Raw genomic sequence first — 23741 nt, 5'->3', positions numbered from 1 at the left:
ATAAATCTTGCTGTCGCTGAATTATTAAAACTCAAACCCGTCATCTACAAGTGTCAAACAATCGCCAAATTTTCAGGGTTTTATCTTTTGCAGCCCATGAAAAATTTTGAGACATGATTGAGTAGTTGAGATTTTGTAAAAAGATGTTTTGAAGAAAACAAAGCATCACTACAAGATGCTATAAAAACTGCACTGGAAACTACTGAAAGTAAAAAGGAAGTATTTATTCACATATTACAGCTCCATGATCAAGGGAACAACTAGTTCAAAAGATAGATTAAGGGCCTGTGTCCACTAATTGCATTATTTTTTTGCACTGATAGTACTAATTATCTATAGAAAACCAATGCAGTTCAGTTTTTTCAGTTCTCAGTATCTCAAGCCCATTAACTCCTTTAGCATCATGTGCTTTTATGTTGCTTTATTCAAGGCCCTCCAAGTTGAAAAATGTTGAGTATCTCTGCACTCATCATGGTCACATCTCCATCACAGAACAAAAAAAAAGGGGGGGGAGGAACTCATGAAATCAACTTTGTCAATGACAATGGACGGGGTCTGTACAGAGGAGAAACTAACCACACTCATTTTTTTAGGGTCGTATTTCCAGGTGCAGACCTGCTTTTAATGCTACACCAGGATTTCTATTACAGATTTTTTTTGTTTTCTTTTTAAATTTTTCATTGAATTAAAGAAAATACGGAGCAATATAGTAATAGACCTTTATTTGTGACTATTAAAGAACGAGTGAGTCCCATGGGCTAGCTCATGTAAGTGCTTGTGAGAAGTACTCTCAAATTGAGGTTGTGGGCGTTGACTAGGGGTGGGAATTGATAAGATTTTATCAATGTCAATGCCATTGTGGATTCTGCAATCCAATTCCTTATCAATTCTCCTAACGATTCCTGAGTATTTTTTTGAGGGGGGGCGGGGAGTAGTTCTGCCGACCAAAAGGAACCATTTTATTTTTTCCAAACTTATGACTGCACAAGACTTAACATGAACATATTGAACTTGAACATACTGAACAATAGGTTGACCTCATTCTCGGCCACGTGAGTCTGGACATGGACCCTGGAGCCTGGAGGAAAACTCTTTGAATTTGGAGAGGAAAAACGCTTTTCCTCAGGGGTCATCGCGGAGGTATTTTACCCACTCTCTGTGCCTCATTTTCAGCCGCTTGAGTCCGGACGCAGCTCCTTGAGCCTGAGGGAAAGTGTCCTGACTCCAAAAGAGGAAAGGTAGTAGCGGCTTCGCCTCTCCAACGCAAACATGTTCACATGGAACCCTTCTCCACTTTGGCCCGACGCAAACCCCTAGCTTTGAGGCAGAGTTGACAAATGCTTCAGCATATTTGAAGTATTTGTGAGTGTGTGACATAATGCAATGTTTTGCGAAGTGACGTTGTGCTGGGAAGTGAATCATTAAGAAGAATCGATAACATTTGAGGTGTACAATTCTGATGGAATTGATCAATTGGAACCAGTTCTAAGTCAGATCCAGATTTTTGATTCCCACCCCTAGCGTTGACAGCTCAAAAACACTGTTAGTGGACACAGGCCCTAATTCTTTCAAATTCTCCCTTTTTAACAAAACCAAACACTCTCTTTGAAAACTCTAACTAGTTTTAGAAATGATTTGATAAATAATGACAGAATCAGCCAAGAATCCTGAATTCTCTGGTACAAGGATGTTTCTACAAAATCAAAAACCTTATTTAATAGCATAATCTGATATCTAGAAATGTAATAATTCAAGCACTATCTTAATATAATTAGTTTTTTCAAAGACCTATGCTCTTTGTGAGTGTGGTGACCTTTGTACTCCCCTGTTTTCCTTTGCCCTCATCACACGTCCTTGACAGCTGAGAAAAATGTGCATTAACCCCTCAAAGCCGGTCAGTGACATTGAGTGGCCCAGGGCAGCACTGCGGCACCTCTGCTCCTTGAAGCCGGACAATTTGATTTGAAGGCGGAGATTTTCAAAGCTGAGTCATGGATCACTGGTCAGCCAGTCGCTTGGCCTTTTGAGACCTTTTTTCTTTTGCCTTGAATAGTTTCTGTGGGGCTGAGAAAGCAGCAAAACAACAAACAAAGAAGTCACTTCTGCCAATAAATAAGAGCTTGGACCCTCTGGGAAACTTTTGAGACTGAATGTTTGACAATGGTTAGCTCGTGCTGAAAGGAACCATTTCACACAACATGTGCTGTGGACATAACAATTCATTAACTTCACATGGTGCAGGAATGTCTTTACATTAAGAGTGGCAGGACCAGGCTGATAAATTATGATATCTGAGCTTGTTCACATATCTTCAATCTGCAGCAGGAGTATCTGATTAGGACCCTGAGGTAATGCCGATCGAGGTCATCCTGTATGACTCTGCTCAGCTGTTACCTATGAATAGGTACCCCCAAAATACTCTTTTCCTCTTCAGGTTCACTCAGAAAAATAAACACTGTCCTCAATGAGGACAAAAGTCATTTTTTAAAGTCTCTTCGTGGCAGCTTGGACGCAGTGAACCAGGCTGGTGTTTAGAAAGCAAATAAATAAGAGAGGACAGGGTTGAATCAAGGAAGAAAATAAGAACAGTAAAAATATACAAAGGGGGAAGAGCTATTGAGAAAGTATTGCCTTAACAAGAGGGGAACAAATAATAAATTATGGGGCCCCTCTCCCTTGGGACAGGACTGGCACGCCTGAGGGGAGCAGGAAGTGGGCATCCCTCTCTTTTTATAGGGGTCGTGCACAGGCTTCCACTGTGGGAGCATCGCATGAGTCAGAGCCGGTGAGAAAACTCCTTAAAGGATTGTTTACACACACAAACACACACACACACACACACACACACACACACACACACACACACACACACACACACACACACACACACACACACACACACACACACACACATATACACATATACACATATACACATATACACACAGAGCTCTGTAGAGTTTATACGCCATGCTTTGCTGAATGAAGATGGTGGTAGTGTGACTGTGTAACCCCCGGGTCCCCCATCATGTCATCGCTGTACTTTCTGTCTTCATATCTGCAGTCCCACTCGGCCTCTATAACTGAGAGACTGATGACAGCTGTGACCCCACATTTACCCCACACTCCTCCACTGCCTGTTCCAAAGCAGGTGGCAAACAACCCCCCAACATGAGACCATGTGATCTTCAATAGATATGAAATTTTGATATTTTATGTTTTGGCAACCACTCATTCCTTGTATTGTGATCTGGAGATAAAGCAAATCAGCTTTTTTCTTAATTTCCCTGAAGTCCACACAGAGGGTTAGTCACAGCCGAAGTTGATAAAAGTTTCTCCTTTTGTCCCAAAGAGTTCAATTAATCAACTTCACTGGGTGTGCTGGATGGAAGCGGATAAATGTCTGGGCTGCAGGGACCTCAGAAAACAGCCTGGATTTGTATTCAGCTGCAGTGGCTTTCATACCCATTAAAGGATGTTAGCATCTTTTAAGCGGAGTGACTCTATTGTCAGCTTAAGGCTTACATGAGTCCAGCCATTTGCTGTATTGGATTTTTGGCAGATGGCCTGTGAGGGTCTTGGCCACCCTTGAATGCAGTTCTCATGTTAAGCTTCACCTTGTTGGTAAATGGGCTGCTCTGTGCACTCACCCTCCATAGACAGACTCATGCCCTGGTTGTAATACATGGGTTTCTTATCAGTAAGAAAAAAAATCATATCAAACATTCGCTGCATGAATGTCTCCCACTCACTGTAGCACTTACACTGATTATTTTCTCGAGTGTTTTTGTTGATAGATGGCATACTGTGAGATATAGAGAGTGTGTGTGAATGCACTATCAGTACGCATGTGAATCATATACTATCCAGTGATCTCATAAAGTTAAAAACTCAGAAGTGCTTTTGCAGAGTATAGCAGAAAGGCCTCAGTTTGGCATTATGGGCCACTATCTACAACATTCTAGCACAATATAGCTTATCTTATTGATGATTTACTAAGTAAGATATAACATATAGAGAGAGCAGATGGTTCTGGGAACTAAAATCCTGATAGTGAGCAAGACCCTAAAGCGAGTCCAGTTCAAGATCCTGACGCAAACAAATGTCTTTGCCACAGTGTCAACAGGCAGATGTGAAATATATTGGACTCTTTTCTACAGATTGACTTGACATGATGTGTGATCAGGTTGTCTCTGGTGTCACTTTTGCTGTTGAGAATTAATCACCTTTTTGTTTTGACCATAGACTGTATAAATAATGGACATAGTATCAGTGACGTCACCCATCTGTTCCTGAGCGCTGTTTTTAAGCCAATCGACGGCGGGAGACATATTGGAAATGCGGAAGTCAACCAGGCAGAGTGGGATGTAAAGAGGCGGAGTTTGAGCCTCCTAGCCAACAGCTGTGTGTTCCTGATCGGGAGTCAAGTCAGTCATGTCCTTATTTGGGCAAAAACTCGTTATCTTAATATCTTCTGAACTGTCGAGTTAGAGAAAAATTCACCCACCCTACAGTGTGTGCCGATAGAGACATTAGCTACGTAGAGCCAAGCCGTTTTCTGAACCAGGCTGTAAACATGTTTATTAATGCTGCAAAGATCGTCTTTTATGAATTGCTGTCTATGTGGTTTCTGGTGTTTCTGCAGCCAGCCTCAAGCAGATTCTCGATGAATTGCAGTTTATAACACATCCGCATGGGCTTCAAAGTTTGAGACCGGAGGTTGCCGCTTGGTTTCGACCAATCAGAATCAAGTATTTAACAAAGTCAGGTAATAAGGTGGATATTATAACACATCTCTGATTTTTGGACCGACACAGGACATAGACTCTAGAAATGGGCCTTATCTTAGTGATACTTCCCAAAATGTTTGTTTTTTGACTCCTGAGAATACCTTCCCCTTGATATCCTAAAATTTCTTCCATGTTCACGAAGTTGCTTCTCTTATGACATGCCTGATAGTTCTGAGTCCAGTGCATCAATCAGACTTTTTTGTTGTTGTTGAATTAAACTCGATATTTCTTCAGACCATTCAGCAAAAACAGTGTGCTTAGGTTGCTAAAAAGGTCCATACAACTAGCGAAAAAAAGATAATAATCTTATGGGTTTCAATCAATCAATCTTTATTTGTATAGTGCCAAATCACAACAAACGTTATCTCAGGACGCTTTTACAGACATAGGAAGTCTAGGCCACTCTATGTCAAATTATGAACAGAGACCCAACTTCAAGACAGGGTAAGACTCAGTCTGACCCCACCTTAATCCAGTATTTAGCTGGTTACAGTGGTGAGGAAAAACTTCCTTTTAACAGGCAGAAACCTCAGGCAGAACCAGACTCATGTTAGACAGCCATCATGCCTCGACTGGTTTGTGAGTACAAACACAACCCTTTTCATGACATAATCATTTCATTGATTATTTTATAGAAATACTCAGTAGGATAGCTTAGCCCATAAGAGGGTTGTGTTTTGCTTAGATTTCCTAATGAAATTTCAGATTCATATGAGCCTGTTTTTTTCCTGTTACCATCCATTGAAACCCATAACAAACTCCTGTGCCTCTGAGGATCTGGAACCAGAGCACCCGTAGTCCAAACTTTCATAATTTGCACTGGGAATAAGAAATCACATGTGTCACAGTTTATGTCGGCACTCGTAGCCTGGAGCGATGGCTGGTTTAGAATTTGGAACAAACTACGAAATCATTTTCTTTGTGCACCAGTCATTCATCTTTTTCCCAGACACCCAGACATCTCAGGTCTGCTTCCTCTCAAACTGACATGGCCGGCAAGTAACCAACATTTTCCACTCTTGGATCACATGTGGGTCTCTACAATTATATTTTAACATACATTAAAATGTAATTGGCTTGTATGTTGACATGATTTCCACATCATGAAATGTATTTTGTGTCTTATTTGACAAAAACCTTCCCGTGTCAAAGGAAGTACAACAATAAATGGATGAAACTAAGATTACATGTTACTGCTAATCAAATGTTTTATGTCGGTAGTGTATTACAAGATTTAAAATAGAAAGGACATCTCAAATACAACCTATATTTCTTTTTCTTTAACTCTTTTAGTTTCTTTGCTCTCCTGAAACCTTTCTTCATAAGTGATCAATAAATGGATGGTTGAGTATTAAGACACCAGTAAGCCTCTGTAGAGCGATGACAGGACTACATTGCCCTTGTGCCATTTCACTGCAGAGGCTGAGCAGAGGGCCTGTCAGGCCTGCGATGTTTTACAGCTCCGTTTGCAGACAAAACACCTCACAACCAAATCCCTTCAACAACATCTGCTGCCAATTTAGCTGAGGCATTCCTGCAGTCTGTGCTGTTTAATATTCACAGAGGTTAAGATCAGCCGGGACAGGGGTGGAAGGGGACGATGAGGAGGAGTAGAAGGTGGGGGGGATAACCGGCTTCTACAACCTTTTGGTCGATGGACCAGACACATTGAAAAATGAGGGGTTAACAAAGAGCGAGCCAGAGCAGGGGTGGGTTAACTGGACTAATTTGCTGGGATAATAATGGTGTTCATGCAAGGCCTTTGGGGAGCAATGGCGTGGAACACAGACCTGACGGTGCAACCACACAGGAAGTTTACAACATGACCCAAAATGTATTTAATCTTCAAACAAGCAGTGAGGAGCCAACTGCATAGCCGGAGCCAGCAGCCATCCTGAAGATGAAGACAAATGTTTGTAGAAGGGGCCAGACACAGAGCCAGATCTACACCTCACTGAGTGGTCAACTACATGCACATGTCAAAGCTGCACATTTTATTCTACTGTTGCCAGTAGCCTGGAGCTTCTTACTATAATAACCTACATTATATGTGTTTTTAATTATTCTCATGAGGGTATCTAAAACATATGTTGTTATACTTTGTAATGAACAATAAACCAGGATGCATATAGAAAATCACTCATGAAGAAAAAAAAGCATTTTATTTGCAGCAATCAAAGTAGGTCTCTCATGCATACATTACAGCACATGTGTTAGAGCTGCATGACTGAGTTAACAGAGAGTAATAACCTAGTTAATTGTTAATTAGACTCATGGCCTCCTTAAGTATGACCACACAACGTCCTTGTGAATTTTTATGGATATGTTCCAGGCGCTGCTAACTTTAGAAACAAAGGAAATTCAGACCAGTTTCCTTCTTTTTGCCAAAGTTGGTCTGTTTATGCTTTAGTCATGAGAAAATACTCCTTGGTGAATATTAAGTTTTAAGATATACAATACCTTGCAGAGAAGGAAACCTTAACATGCAAGCAATAATACACAAAACTTAAAATACTGAAGTTCAACTGTATTGGTTTCAGTGAGAAGTTTTTCTCTTGTGTGGGAATATTTACTTTTCATCATGTGCAGAAGCTATCAATAACTCCCTCGTTGTTTTGGGGTGAAATGGCAACTTGTGTAAAAATAATTTCTGTCTATATTTGCAGCATGTGTCCTTGTTCTCAAATAAAGGTGCCCACCCTGTTAAGAGGATGGTATTTCAGCATTCGACATGACCTCGACTTTTAAATGACTTTCTATAAAAAAGGGTGATGTAGCATCGTGTGACACCTCTGCTGCTCCCTCACTTAAGACACCCCTCACCATGGAAACAGCTTAAACACTTGCCTCCCCATTCAGGGAGGGCTGTGAGGGATGAAACAAGGCTGCAGCTCATTTTATATAGAAGAGGAGCAGCTTGTGTGTAAGGCATTATTGTGGAACAGAGGAAAGAGAGGGCTAGGAGGGTCTGAACTCAACTCAACTCATTTTTATTTATATAGCACCTTTCATACATTCAAGCATGCAGCCCAAAGTGTTTCACAAAAGAACAGACAGAAAACAACACTACTTTCTGCCCTTGTGTCATTTCCCTCCTTTTTGATTACCCTCATTAGTTTCACCTGTGTCCTGTGCTCCACACTTGTGTTAATTACTGTGTATTTGGTTCCTCTGTTTCCCCTGTCTCTTGTCAGATCATTGTCTACCACACCTGCATGTACCTCTTGTTTCTCTGTTCCAGTGGTTCCATTTTCCTAGTGTTCGGGTGTTTCTGTGTCTCCCGTGTTTTGTTCAAACAGTAAGTTTTGTTATTAAATTCTTTATTTTTTGTATCTGCATTTTGGGTCCGTCTCTTTTTTGTTTGCAAACCGTCACAAAAATCAATCAATTAAATAAATAAATGCCAGATTAAAAAATAATAAATAAGATATAATAATAGTTTAAAAAATGATGCTAAAACAATGGTCATACAAGTAATAAACCTCCTCTCTCACTCTCAAAAACAAACTAACAAATAAACAAACAAACAAATAAATTATTGAATAAAAAGGCCAAACCTCCCCTGAACTCACACCAAAACTGATTTTGTATTAAAAAATGTTGATGTATATAAAAAATAAATACATAACAGAGACATAAATCTGGCTTGCTATAATTATTATTTAAATAAATAAATCACCTTTCATTTGACGCACTGACTTCCGCCATTGTATTTTGTGTTGCGTGTTTTTGCTGGGTTCCTATCGCCATAACTTTGACTGAATGAGTGGGATAATGTAAACTTTACTCTCACATTACTTTGGCTAGAAGTTTGTCCAAGTGGAGCGATTCGGGAGGTTAATACAGTTCGTGCAGGTAAGCTGACATTACAGCGCGTTTGTTTTGTTTTTGTAAAGCAACATGTGGACAGTGCCTGCAGCAGCTGGTGCTAATTACTACAGTGAGGATGTTAACGCGATTTGACTTTGTGATACCAGTCCTGCGGGAGTATGACGATGAAGAGCACTTCCAGAACAAGCTGCATATAGACTGTAAGTTGGCTCTGTGGCCTGAAAATAACTTCTATAACTTCTATAAGGTGCTATGTGCTCGGGCTAATGTTAGAGACAGCCAGAAGACAGGTGTAAGCTGGCATATGTCAATTGTGCTTAACATTAAGCCAGGTACACACAGTGGTGGACAAAGTACACAGTTTCATTACTTAAGTCAAAGTATACATCCACTTGGTCAAATAGTACTCCAATACAAGTGAAAGTTGCTCTGTCAGATTATTACTTGAGTTATAGTACTGGAGTACTTGCTTTTAAAAATACTTAAGTATCCAAAGTTCTTAAAATCTAAAAACTTTGTATTTTCACAATACATAAGTGCAGTCAAGAATACATAGAAGTACATTCTGTTACATCATGTTTATTTAGAAACCATTACTTGAAATCTCTAAAAGATATACCATGTAATAAAAACAGGAACTAAGTTACTCCAAGCACAGACACCTTAGTTTGAAATGTTCATCTGGAATTAAACAAATGTTACGTAGCTCAACACGCTTTCTCAGGTGAATGTTTGTATGTCTGGACAGAGTGGGAAACAGGGAGAACATTTCAAACGATACGTATCATTCTTCATTTCAAAAACCTCTAACACAGGCTGAAGATATGGCTATGAATGCTCAGGTGGAGAATTATAACCATCATTACCACCTCCAAATGAACTGCCTGATCTGAATGAAATTTGCTCTGTGCTTGCTCCAGGTTCAACCGTGGAGACGCACGATATACATTTTACTGTCTTAGGGATCAGATTTCAGAAAAGAGAAGGACATTCATGAGCTGACTTCAAAGCTAAAGTAGTGAATAACTAGAGCATTGATAGAAATGTAGTGGAGTAAAAAGTGCAATAATTGTCCTCTGAATGTAGTGGAGTAAAAGTAATAAGTATCCCCAAAACATAATATTCAAGTAAAGTACAGATACTCAAAAAATGTACTGAAGTACAGTACTCAAGTAAATTTACTCTGTTACTGTCCACCACTGGGTACACATCATGATTTTCATAAACCTTTTTTAGGACCTTCCAAAAATATTAAAACTGGGAACTTGATGGATATTAAGGAACTATTTGACTCTGTATAAATTAACTACTTGTAATTCTTTTGATATAGTGCCACTGAAAGGTGTATTATTTACACCCCTGTAATGTCACCTTCAGTGTGTCACAGAGCCATAATGTTGGGACCAAGTCATCCAGACATTTTATTGGCATCAGAGGTTGTAAAAGAAGTGTTACAGGAACATCATTATTACATTGTTATAGGATTAATACAGCTCTATTGCAGAGACTACATAAAATGTCTGCAGACTCACTTTAAATGGCACAGTGGTCCAAGACATTTTTCACATCCTAGCCAACAAAAAGTTTTTCATGACTAACTTACTGCTGGATGACTTAATGGAAACAGGTCCCATAAAATGAACTTATGTGTAACATATTCTCATCTGTATATCATCATTTTGTCATTAAATTAAGACTGTACAGAGATTTCTCCTGTCCAACATCATGTTACATTAGGTACTCTGCTGTTCCCTCATCTTGAAGTTATGTCCAAACACATTTCAGGGATCTGTTGAAACATGGCATCCAAGAGCCATCCACACTTTAACATGTTTTACATTCCCACCTCATGCCATGCATTACACAGGAGAGCAATCTGCCTGATGCTGACAGAGTCTGTAAACATTTCATCGTATGAGGAATGATTTGCTGAGGCTGAAAATGAAAGAACCTCAGAGTGATGGAAATGCATGCAGAGGCCTCATTTACAAAAAACTGTTTTAAAAACAGCTTATGACAATATGAATAATGGCCAAACACCATTATCTTTATAAATAGTACAGTTGAGGGGTAGAACTTAAATGTACCAAGTACCTCTAGTCCTTACAAATATTTCAGATAATAGCTCTGATTCTTAGGCAGTTATTCTTATGAACATAACTGTTTGAATGAAATGTGCTGCAGATTATTTTTTCATAGCAATGACCTTTCAAACACTGTTAAAGTTCAATTTTTATTGGGCAGAGTTGAGGTACTAGTACTTTTGAACCATTAACAAAACTTCTATGCAAACAAGCCCCATAATCAAAGACAGATCAGCACTATATTATATTTGTATAACCCGCTACAGTGAGTTATCTGAATGTTTGTATAAAAAGGCATTCGGAGAAGGTCTAAGTCACCACTGAAAGGCTGAAAAACAAACTTTGGTTGGTTCAAACCACAGCCAGAAGCCACCAATCTGTATCTGTAAGCCTCAGCTGTGGTTTACTTGTGCTTTCACATACTGTCTGGGCTGTAAATGAAGCATATCTAATGGAATAATAACCTGTCAGATATCCAGGCTGAGCACAGAGCTGCAGTGTGTTTCAGGAGATGCTGACTGTGTCAAAGAGCCAGAGGTTTGTTGGGTGTCCCTTTTGTTGCCTTTTGAGCTGTTCTGTTGGCACATGGTGAAAGGTCTGTGGAGAGCTGCCAGTGGCTGAGGTCAGTATAATGTGAGTTTCTTCTTGTGTGCTGTGACCACCGAGTAACTCTACTGAATAAAACACAGCAGACAAACTATGTAACTAGTCCTGTCCTGTGGTTTGGACTGGAGTTTTAAAAGCGGCTTCAAAAGTGTGTCTAAATATATTTTGACAGGTGCTAGCTGAGAAAGATTGTTTTTGGTCTTTGAGTTACACCCTCGTGACCCTCTGAAAACATTGGCGGACATCCTTTTGTTCTAGAAACAACCTTTACGCACTACTTCATTGTAACAACAAATACATTTAGAGGGAAATACAGTGCTTCATGAATTTTTGGTCATGACGACAACATCTTTACTACAAGCATGGATGACATTGTTGGTTTGTTTGTTCATTGATCTATCCAATATCAGTGCTGTCTTTAACTGATCGGTGTTTGCAGTGGGCCTTAAAGGAGGACATTGTCTTAAAGCTTGGAGGTGACTTAACATCACAGCCATATGGAGGTTTTTTGTAATTTCATTATATGACGGAGGGAAATGTTTATGTTCCTATGCAGCCTGATGGTTTGGCTTCTATATTGCCTCATAAGCAGACTTCCCATGTTATAACCTTAAGCTAAATGCAATTTGAAAGCAGGATGTGGTCCAAAGTGAGAAAGGCTTTAGAGAGGGATGCCTTCAAATTACTAGTCAAGACATTTTGTTCTCCTCAGGATAAGCTTAATTACTTTGATTTCTTCTTACTTCTCACGTCTATATAAGTTTCTCTAATACTTTGAAATATGAGCAAACACCTTCAAACACATGATTTCGTATGTATCTGTTCATCTTATATATATCTTGTGCTCACAACTTGAAACAAAGCTTCTTACACATTCCAATCTAAGACAACCTCAACATGGCTTCTGTGTTGAACATGAACATCTTAGGGTTTGACTTCAGGAAACATTGCCTGTGAATTTTAAGAAGTTTGAAGTTATTAATTTATTATTGTGTCATGCATACAATCATATGCCCAGCCTGCATGGGCTTACAAGACACCATCAATTTGTGCAGTCCAGGGTCAGAGCGCACAGCACGATCATTCCTTGTAAGGAAACTGAAGGAGAAAATTATATAAGAAAAAAATAAAGTAATACAAATTAAAAAGCACACTACTTAAAAAGACTATCGTTCTTTCTTTTCCAGGCTTTTGATACAAAATTACACGTCAAAATTAAACAACCAATTTAGTTTTTGTACATCAGTCCACTACAATATTTCAGGCTTTTTACAGGCAATTTCTTGAAACAACCTTTCTCTGAGGTCATCATAATTTATACAGTACAAAAGAAAATGGGACTCTGTTTCCACTTCTTTCAAATCACACATCTCACAGAGTCTGTTTTCTTCTGGGATTAAGAAGAGGCCAATTGCATTTTCCTCAGAATGCACTCAGCTTAACAAAAGCATCATAGTTACATAGCTATTTAATAATAATAATGATAATGATGATAATGATAATAATAATAATAATTGATTGGATTTATACAGTGCTTTTTTGAGTACTCAAAGTTGCTTTGCAGAAAGTGTGAAAAATAAAGCAAATAAATAAAACAGAACAAAGACAGAGGTGGGACGGGAGTAGAGGTCATGTGTTCATGAGTTGGGGCAAAGATGGAAAAGGCTCTGTCCCCCAAGGTGCGGTGCTTGGTCTTTGGTGATGGGGAAAGGAGATTGGCATCCGATGACCTGAGGCAGTGAGATGGGGAGTGGCGTTTGAGGAGGTCGGTCAGGTATGAGGGGGCAAGGTTATTGAGGTCTTTTTAGGGGATGAGCAGGATCTTGAAGTTGATTCAGTGCTGTATGGGGAGCCAGTGGAGGTGCTGAAGGATGGATGTGATGTGAGCTCTGGAGTGGTCGAGTAACCAGGCATATTATCTGGACATATTGCAAAGTTATAAAGTTAACTGCTGTGCCACAGGACAATAACTTGCTGAATAAGACAGCATTAATGTGACAATAAAACTTTTAAGCTGCCATGTTTTTACAGATTATATCCTTGGGGCGTCTTGCATTTATTCAAATGACTGCAGTGCAAGAAGTTTAGCATAACGCACACTGATGTTAAAGCAGTCAACTCACACACAGAAATTAAGCACAGAGTTTGTTTTTCTTTTCTGGATTAATGTCCCTCAGAGGTATTGTTATGCTCCTTTTTAAGTATGTCAGTAACATCAGAAGGAGTAATGTAATGAGAGCTTTAACATCAGTATTATCCATTTAGGAAACCTGTGCTTCACCAGATAGTACTCAGTGGAACATGACAGGAAATTAGTAAAGGAAGCAGACGATGTCTAGCGGAGGTCGTGAGCTGGTTTTGAACCTATGATGACAGGAACACATGGTATTCACTCAGAGACACAGGCCAATGATTTATCTTTAAGTCAAGAATGTGCCACTGAATTTTTCCTGTCTATCTCTGCTAAGCCATGTGCTTGGCACACACATACTTGAGGATTTTCGAAATGCCTGGTCTGGTTTTATGGCGAGTCCCTCCCGGAATGGGATTACTTCTAAAAAATTTTCAGGCTGTTGTTAGTCTAACAGAGGTCATGTTTACATGAGTGGAGTAGCTGTTGAAGGGACAGCCCTGTGGGGGTCAGTGCTTCAGAGCCACAAGATGAGTCTGGACTTTTAATGGTGTAGTCTTGAATTATACTTGTTTACTTTTTTGAGGTTTGTGTGTTAGCTAATGTGTACCAACGCCCACACGTCTGACCTTTTGAGATCCATGTCAACTCATATCTTCTCAAATCCAGTCTCGTCCTTATCAGTTCATGTGTACTCTGGATACCACTGTGTCTTCCTCTGCTGTGTGTTTCTGGCATGTGATTGGCTGGCTGTGGCTCGATCCGTGTGGTCTGTAATGTTAACCCTGTGGAAGGCAGATACTCTCCAGGAAAAGCAGGAACATATTCTGGCGTCATTTCAGGGATCTGTTTACTAATCACCAACAGCGGCGGATGTAATGGAGAGGAAATCTATTTATTGCTACCTAAACCTATACTGTTTACTGGAAACAACTTTAAGAAGAGAGTTAATTTTTGAATTTGAATAATATTTGTGAATTCATAGGTTTGAATTTTCAATGTTTGAAGATATAAATACACATGGGTCACATGTTAAGTTACTCATTAGCTAGCAAATGCCAAACGTTCTAGTTTTCTGTGGGACAAAACTCTGATTGAGTCAACAGGAAGAGTAAGATTCAAGATAAAAAAAAATAATTTATTGTCATTCAACTCTATAACAAAGAAACCAAAAACAGCTATAAAATAAAACTTTGTATGTATATTTACAAATATATACATATACAATGTTTATGAAATATCTGTGTTGATTAAAATGGTGACATTTTAATGAATTCTGGTTTCAAACATTTGTTTTTGTATAGAATGTGTTGTTTATTGCTTTCTTTTAATAATGTTTTAATGATATGAGGTCTTCATGTCATTTGGAGCGATCACTCATCATGTGGTGTGACCAGTAATAGCAATAACTGTATTCAATTCTAAATAAAATATCTTAATTCTGTAGCTGAAACATTATTAAGTGATACAGTATGCTTAAGTGAGTGGTAAATTTTTTAAAATCCTTATCAGTTTTCTGCAGTTTACAGGAAAAATAAGTGCGTTAACTGCATTTAAAGTGGCGTCTGACATTATAGAGGAAAAATATGAGATCATTTTTTACAAAAACTCAAAAAAAGAAATGCGAATACTTCATTCCTAAACACTTAATATACCTCATGATTTGTGGTAATAATGTTCAGCATATTAAGGAAATTAATTATTTTTAAGATAAATCACAGTTGCCCCACATGACATTAAGGCCAGGGCCAATTAATCTTGATGTAAATACACTTAAATCACTTGATTTAAAATGTTATAACAATTTTTTGTTTACCCAACACTCTTAATGTTTGAACAACTGCAATAGATATTCTAATTTTTTGTCATTTAAAATTGGCCTGTTGAAAATCCTTATACGTCATTGACTACACACGAAAAAATAGGGAATTTGCCCAGTCACACATACAACCTCACCCCCCTGTGCAAACATCTTCATACACGCATACATGTATATACATAACCCAGCATACACATGAACCTGACCATACTCATACACACACACGCCCAAATACCCACATACAACCACGCACTCATACATACCAAACAGTTGTGTGCAATTTTAAAGGAACAGTACGTATTAATATTCAGATACTTTATGAAGTAACTGTTATTGGTTGTATTGGTCCATATATTAAGATAAAGTATTAGTGCAAGGGATGAGAACAGAATATTGAGAAAAGGAATATTTGTTTTATGCACTTTGAGGAAAAAAAGTCACAATGTTGAGATTTTAGTCAAATTTTTGACAATCAACTCAAAAATCTTGAATTAAGTTGTAATGTCTATAAAAAGCGTACAATACATTTTAAGAATAAAGTTGAGTAAGTGGTGACATCACACTTCTCATCGTTGGCCCTGATCCTCTTACGTAAACATATTGTTTTATTTACAGACAAAAGAAAAACAGCCTACAGTATATCTAAAGAATGCTTTTATTTATCAGATCATTCCCACTCTTCCACTGGTTAGATGACTTTCTTAGCACTGTCACAGGTAGGATGTAAGTCTTGTTAAATTATGCAGAAATTTCTTTTAGAGTTCTCTTTCAGAAGAAAGGATGCCCTTGTCCGTCACATTGTAAATGCAAGAAGGAGGCAAATATGTGCTGGACTGATAAAGCATGCACAACATCTCTGCCTGCGGATGTGTGTTGTCAGCAGTCTTAACTTCATCTCTCTGTCCAGCTTCTTTAGGAGAAAATGTTGCGTCAAAGTCAGGCCCGGTAAAAAGAAATGACACAACCTCATTATGTGGCATTACCTTCAATTAGAAGTCACTGTTCTAAAGAGTGCATTCAACTCCTAGCATGTATTGTAAGTGCTTTTCTTACAAGTGCTACGTTTGCTTTTTTCAGCATCAACCTGCCTAGCCCTTGATCATTTCCTCCACCCTCTGGCCCTCCTGACTCATCTCCACTGTGTCTCCCTGTGGCATCCATGGTCAGTGTGCTTTGTATATTGCTGATGTCTGTGTTTATTAGACTTACACGCAATGTTAGCCAGAGATGTCACCTACAGACACACATGTGTAAAGAGCCTGAGCACACACAGAGAGCTACACAGAAAGCCTGTAGCAGGAGGATAAAAGTCTGCAGGGTTTGTGTTTGATAAACAATTCAGAAGAGATAATTAGTTGATAAGACATCACTTTGATTTACTGTGGGGACTCGACTGCAACTATTGCCTGCAAGCTGAGGCTCACTCACGAGCTTTGTATTAGCATACCTTGAATTTTTAATCAATTAACATCCTGAAGGAGAAATAAGAAAGAGCAGATTCGCTCCAGTAGGGGTGTGGCGGCAAGGACAATATCTCTGATATTTGCATATGACTCATGCTTGCACTCTTCTACACACTTCCAATGTGTTCTTCTATATTGCTTGAGCGACTGTCAGAAAAAGACTGTCTGTAGTAATTAGTAGCTCTGACCACTCAGACAGCTGGCCAATTAAATGTGCTCGTTGCCGCTGCTGCTTGATGTGTGTTGGATTTTCACACAGAGGTGTAGATGGGAGAACAAACTCATCTCTCCTTAGAGGGGGGAGAGATGCCAGGAAAGCTTGGCTGTGACTGAGAGTGCTGTGTCTGTGTGCCTCTCCACTGGCTGTGTGAGCAGATAAGGAAGAAGGCAGAGGGAGAGCTGCTGATTCTGGATTTTATTCCACAAACCCCCCACCCATCTTCTCCTGGTCTGTCTTTCTCTGTGCAGCTGCAGGTCTGGGAGCTGACCTGCATTAAGACATCAGAAACTGGCTGACTGGCTAATAGGAGCAGTTTTTCCGGAGCATCTTCAAAAGCTTGTTTAACTGGGCAATTTTGGCAGTGATTTAAGAAAATCTGCTTTTGTGGTTTAAATGGAGTTTATCTAATCTGTTTTGGCAGATTCAAAATGAATAGATTAACCAAAATGCTTCCTTCCTTACTGCTGTCCACATATATGGTCCCTTTTACATAGAAAGTCCTGACATTTTACAGAATTGCCCTTTACACCTTCACACAACAGGAGACTGTGAGGCCAATGCTCTCCTAAGACTTGAAATACTTGGTTTCATGTAGGTTTAGGGAAGGCGCAGGGATAGAGCATGCAGGAGAAGGAGATCACAACAACGTGTTAAAGGAGGATTCTGCAATTCAAAAACAACAGTGTACATTTAATACAGAAAGATCAGGGTTGCAGTAAACAGCAGAGAAACCTGCAGATTAACCTATGGCCCTCCTGATAGTGTCAGGACATTTGCAGGGGTGCATTGCATGCTTGAAAGAGTCCTATGTGCACACTAATGCATTTATTAGTTGTATCTATGTAAATATAAACAAACAGTGTTTTTTATGTCACTTAATGGTAGAAGCTCAAGTGTTTGTCAAGCTGCGTATTTTTTCATAGAATGTTTGATAACAATCCACTCAGTACCGATTACCAGTAAGATGAAAAAAACGTATGTCTAACTCACAATGCAGTTTAATTACTTCTGCAAACTTGTTAAACCACACATAAAGGATTTTTTTCTTTCACTGTACCCTTTTAGCTTTGGTTGTTGTCTCTGTGCCCTCTGATGGGAAAATAGCATTGCTTTACAGAGGTCTAGCCAATGTGCATCTGACAGTGATTTGCTGATCCCGAGCAATTGCATGATGGCTCTCATCCTCTCGGGCCACAGGGCCCTAAAAGCCATCCAATCACTGCCCCCCTGTACTCTGCTGTTGGCAATTATAGGTCAGTGTGTGTCACAACATCATTGTCTCATCTCTGAATGGCTCAGTACCAGCTCCTGATGCAATCAGTTATGTTTTTCTCTTTGCTGTTTAAAGTGAAACAGAAACCCATGAACAGTGCAACGACTTCAGTGTTCTGAGTCATTGTCTGAGTTGTTTTTCCTAATTCCAAAAGAGGGCCACTGAAGTAACCTGTAAAGTCAGGTAGACATTCCTTCATTATGAAGCCCCTTACTCTGACCAATAAGATATTTATTCATAGAAAAAAAGACCTGAGACCTGTTTACCCACCTGGACACAAGTTTGTCTTAAAGTTTGAGGGTTGAGTTAACAATAACTTCTGTGTTTTAACTACCAGAAGTTGATGCTGTGTCATTAGCATAATCAGTACTGAGCAATTATTCAAAATCAGACTCTGATTAAAGTTATTTGTCACAGACTGTGAGTTACACCACTTGTAAAAAGTGAGAGTGAAATCCTTTCCTAGTGAGGGATTGAGAGACCAAAAATACAACTGCCAAAAATGCATGTTGGTTTGTAATATCGTACTTAATTGAACAAAAACAGATCGATTGACCCTGTTTAGTTTATTTTAAATATTCAAATTTGAAGACGGCTGAAACAAAAATACTCTTAAACCTTGGAAAACAAAAAGAAGTGTCAGGAAAACCTACATCTTGGTAAAAGTATTCCCCATAAATACAGCATTTGTTCACACCATGCTGTCATCCATCAGGAAAAATAATTGTACAGCACAATGAGCCAACATGTCAGTGTGATCAAGTATACATTTTAAGACATTCCTTTAAAAGGTGAAGCCTGTTTTGTTCAAATGAACGCAATTAATGTAAGAGCAATTTATATTTCTATCACAAGACCTGTGACAACCAGTGATTTGCAGGTATGCCTATCAGCAGAGAAAAACATTTTTGAATGCACTTATTTTTCTTTCTAGTCTGTAGTAAGAAAAAACCCTAATAGTTGCTTTTAAATTTTAACATTTTTTTCAAATATTTAACTTTTTTTTAATGGTTTTACAAACACAAGAGACACAATAAAAACCCTTCTCACCTATGTACAAGAATAAATAAGTTTTATCATTATTTAAATTTACTTTCATGACCTTTAACCTAGACTACATATTAACTACTTATTATCATACCCTTTGTAGCAGCTGGCTCTACAGACAATGCTCACTGCCTGTCATGTCTTTCTGACTGCTTGGTCTAATTTTGGCCTCTTCATAATTCTTTCAACACTGATTTCTTGACAGCTTTTTTTATTCAAATACGGTTGGCTAAATAATTTCTTCCTTAATAGTGTCAGCAGCCTCAGACAAAAACATCCGTTGTCTCCCGGCAGACTTTGAGCTTCCTGACAGATCAGGGAAATACCTTGAGGGCAGTGAACTGGCTCGTGTTGTTGTCTGTCTTTGTGTGAGTGTTTGTGTCTTTGAGTGTCCGTGTGGAAAGAGGTTTGGGCCGTTAATGCCTTTGTGGTTTTCATGGCAGCCCACGGGGCGAAGTGACGCCTTCCTGACACGGTCAGCTCAGCCCTCAGAGACACGGCCTCTTAAATGGCCCTAACAAGATAATAACACCGCACGGATCCCCGGATCAGTAGCAGATTGTTTCTTTAAACGCTTTGAGTGAGGGGAGAAGAGGATTGGACTGTATTACTACGACCATGAATGTATCCCATCAAATCCCAGGTCCTGTTATCAGATAATCTGAGACTTGCACACATCTGATAAACATGTTGGTTTGGTGGACTCCTGTTATGGTCTGCCCACTTATTTCCTCTCTCAGAGCATGTTAGCTTCACATGTATGTAATGTGGTTAAACATGGGGCTATTAAAGATACGCCCGAAGACAACTGTTCGCTTTATATTTATGTTTGAAGCTGTTTACATCCCATGTTGTTAAAAATATAACATGTAGGAAGTTTTTAAGTTACAAGCATCCAAACAATAGAACACATTCCTGCAGAGTCATTGCCCAATAAAAGATTTAGCTCCTAACATGACAGCACAAACAATGCCTGAAGAGGTCTTTATAATCTTCTTTATAGGATACATAAAATGTAAAAGGTCTCTTGTTTACCACCTCATATATGAGTGTAACTTTATGAAACTCAGTAAGTGAAGCCACACCTCCACATGGACAACACCTCCATGCTCGTGTAACCACCATTGAGAAAGAATAGCAGGGCGACATGCCAACATTTCTCAGTGTAATAGGAGAGGAAGTGTCCTCTTGGCCCCCAAAGAGGACACTTGAGGAACAGCTCAAGGAAAGTTAACAGTTTATATCCAAGGCCCATCCGTCATCAATGTGTAACGTTTTAGTGATGGGAAAGTTATGACCCTCATTACATTAGCCTACAGGCCGGTGCGCTCGCTTTGTTCCTGGTCTGTGAGCTAAAGCTAATGTGGCTAAGCTGTGCGGCGCACGGAGTAATCCTGAAGGAAGTCTTGGCTCGTTGACAAGGGACATAAGTTCAGAGGAAGGTGCAAATTCTCTGTTGTCATGTTTTCTCATTGATGTGTTCAGGACAGTTAAAAATTACAGCAAAGTGAAAACGCTACTTCTCCTTTTTTATACGTCACCTCCATCGTAGTTTCACGTACCAGCTTCCCCCCTCTCCCGTGTTTGTGCTTGCTTTATTTTTATTACCACTCTAGTGATCCGTTGCTTCTGCAGAACTGCTCTTGTTAACACAGCTGAGGTGCATTACAGACTGCTGGTCCTGCTTCTTACCTTCCTTATTATAATGACCTCCCTCAGATGCAAAATGTCCTTTCTCTATAGCCTCTCAAGTTATACATCAAACATCAGAGAGCAGGATCACTCTGTACCTGTCTGATATTTTTAAAAAGTTGCAAGAGGATTTTATCTCTAAACCATTAACAGATTAACAAGTCTGTTACTGAATAAAACATCTGTTTGCGTCATCTTTCACCTTTGTTAGTTGAAGCTGTAAGCAGTGGAAAACTAACAGCTTGAAGTTACAGCTAGACAGACAGTGATGGTAAATTATTTACGGTCAGTCAAATCAAATTGAGCTTACTTTTTAGCATTGGGACACAATGAGACAACTTTTGATGCATTGCTGTTAAATTAAAAAAACATTTACAATGCAGTCATTGTTAATCTAAAGCAACAGAGGGATGCTTATGAGTTAAGACAACAACTCTGAACACCAACAGCCTTGCTTCTTCATGCTCATGTGGGGTTTTGGGATGGTTATGAAACAGACTGATATTAACATTGATGCCTCTTTCTGACTCTAAAGAGCAAACAAGACCATCAACAACACTGACTGTTATTATATTGTAGTTTTTAACATCTTTGAGCACTGTGAGGGGGTAGGTGTAGGACCAGATGACCCCTTTTTTCTTTTTCAACAACGTGTCCACAGTGAATAATATATTTTACTGTTTAAGAAAGTAGGATGAGGATTTTTATCAGAAAACTCTTCTTACACATGTGCAGGACAAGATCAAGAAGGGGGCTTCACTTTGTCTACAGGGGGTGCCAAAATTGACACAATCAGAAAGTTCCTCATGAGAGCTTAAAACTGACATTTTGAAGGAATTGTATCAAAATGATTTGTATTATTAATGATCTTGTGGAGGCAGCTACATGTACGCAGCACTTCAATCCAAGACAAATTCCGTGAAATGGACAATAAAGTGGATGGTATGGTGTGGTGAGGTATTATATGGTAACATGTTGCATTGTGTTGCAACTAATTGATCAATTCCATCGGAATTGTACACCTCAAATGTTATTGATTCTTCTTAATGATTCATTCCCCAGCACAGCGTCACGTCATGTCACGGTATATTGCATTACCTCACACACTCTGCTATGCAGAACTCCTCCAACCAGGGCCACGTCCGGACTCATGCGGCCGAAAATGAGGCACCAAGAGCGGGTAAAATACCTCCGCGATGACCCCCAGTAGAAAAGTGTTTTTCCTCTCCAAACTCAAAGTATTATCCTCCAGGCTCCAGGGGCCACGTCCGGACTCACGCGGCTGAGAATGAGGTCAACCTATTGTTCAGTATGTTCAAGATGAATATGTTCATGTTCAGTCTTCTGCAGACATAATTTTGGAAAAAATAAAATGGTTCCTTTTGGTGCGAAAGACAGTGTGGAACTACTTTTTTCCCTAAAAAAATACCAAGGAATTGCAGGAGAATTGATAAGGAATTGGATTGATCAGCAGAATCGACAATGGCATCGACATTGATAAAATCTTATCAATTCCCACCCCTAATCGTAATGTAAAATGGGAACTTCTAAAGACCAGTGTGAAAGTGTATATTTAGTTGCATTGAGCAATAAGATTGTATACTGCAACTAACCAATGACCACGCCCCTCTTCCTCCATTTTTTTTTTAGCTTAACTCGTGCCAGAGGACCTCCTTGAACCAAGCAATTTATTTTCCATGCAGGGGCACCTTAAGATTACCCTAATTTAAAGTTCTAATCTCAGTTAAAGAAGAAAAAAAAAGCATTCATTTTAAGGGGATTTCTCACAAATGAGTTACCATTAAAAATGTATTCCATTTAAAGCTTGTAAGTTATTGTAACATGAAGCTTGAAAAACAACCTTGTAATATATACTGTGTAATGGTAACCAGTTGCAGAGCTGTGGTGAAAGACAGGAATGTCCTGTACAGTACTTTCTTGGCTCAAACACTGCATACACACCTTTTGAATTATCTTCTTGTTGCCACATAACAACAAGAAAAACATTGATAAAAATAATAGAATTATAATCAAAACTTTTTCAACACCTGCCCCGTACATGTGTGCTTGATTTGCAATCACAGCCAGTAGGCCCTGTTTAATTTGTGGAGTCCAGGTGGTGGAGCAACAGTAGTGAGCTGGATAGTATCCACCACTGTGGGTTTGTCAGTGGTTCTGTGGGCTTTGTTGGTGGTATTGTGTGAGTGCCAACAGCAGTAAAGTTTTTTTTATGATGTGGCAGGAGTTGATTCAAGGCCTCTGTGCCAAAAACAGTCCAGATGTTCCTGATACGGTCTGTTTCTGTGGTATTTATATATACATACAAATATATAAGAACTGAAGGCACAGAACGGCTCATACTTCTAATCTGTAAATCCTAATGTTTTTTTGTAGTTGAAGGGACGATGTCAATAAATGAAAGTGTGCTGACAGTAACCATCTCACTCGTCATCCTGAAAGCTTTATTTCTCTCTCACAACAAACCCAATAAATCCACCCCCACTCTCCCAGCAGTGCACTGGTGGCTGCCGGGCAGTGACACACATACCAGCAATGACAGTGAACAGGGCTGGAGTCACTCTCACAGATGGACCTTGAACTCTTTAAAGGGACGTCTGGCCTCACTGTTTCGCCACACTCACCGCCCTGCCCGGCCACAAACTGTAACTCTATAGCCTCATTGTCACGCTCCATATCCTCCCGGTGACCCCGAGCCCAATTATACAGCTGACCCAGGCTTGATGATATAACCTTGGGCGACTTTTGGGGGCTGCTGGGGCTCAGG

At 39.3% G+C, this 23741-nt stretch overlaps 1 long non-coding RNA gene across 1 annotated transcript in view; it reads left to right on the top strand.

Moving 5' to 3' along the window:
- The first annotated feature begins 8507 nt into the window (after window positions 1-8507).
- Window positions 8508-23741, top strand: part of LOC117817961 — an 89495-nt gene continuing 74261 nt past the window's right edge. Inside the window, exons 1-3 of the long non-coding RNA XR_004632272.1 lie at window positions 8508-8645; window positions 8768-8821; window positions 16339-16423. This is a non-coding gene — a long non-coding RNA (uncharacterized LOC117817961). The remainder of the gene's footprint in view (window positions 8646-8767; window positions 8822-16338; window positions 16424-23741) is intronic.

Source organism: Notolabrus celidotus, chromosome 8 (genome assembly GCF_009762535.1).
Source record: "Notolabrus celidotus isolate fNotCel1 chromosome 8, fNotCel1.pri, whole genome shotgun sequence".
In the NCBI taxonomy this organism is placed as follows: domain Eukaryota; kingdom Metazoa; phylum Chordata; class Actinopteri; order Labriformes; family Labridae; genus Notolabrus; species Notolabrus celidotus.
The sequence above is the reverse complement of the archived record's forward strand: the minus strand, read 5'-3'. Positions and strand labels throughout refer to the sequence as shown.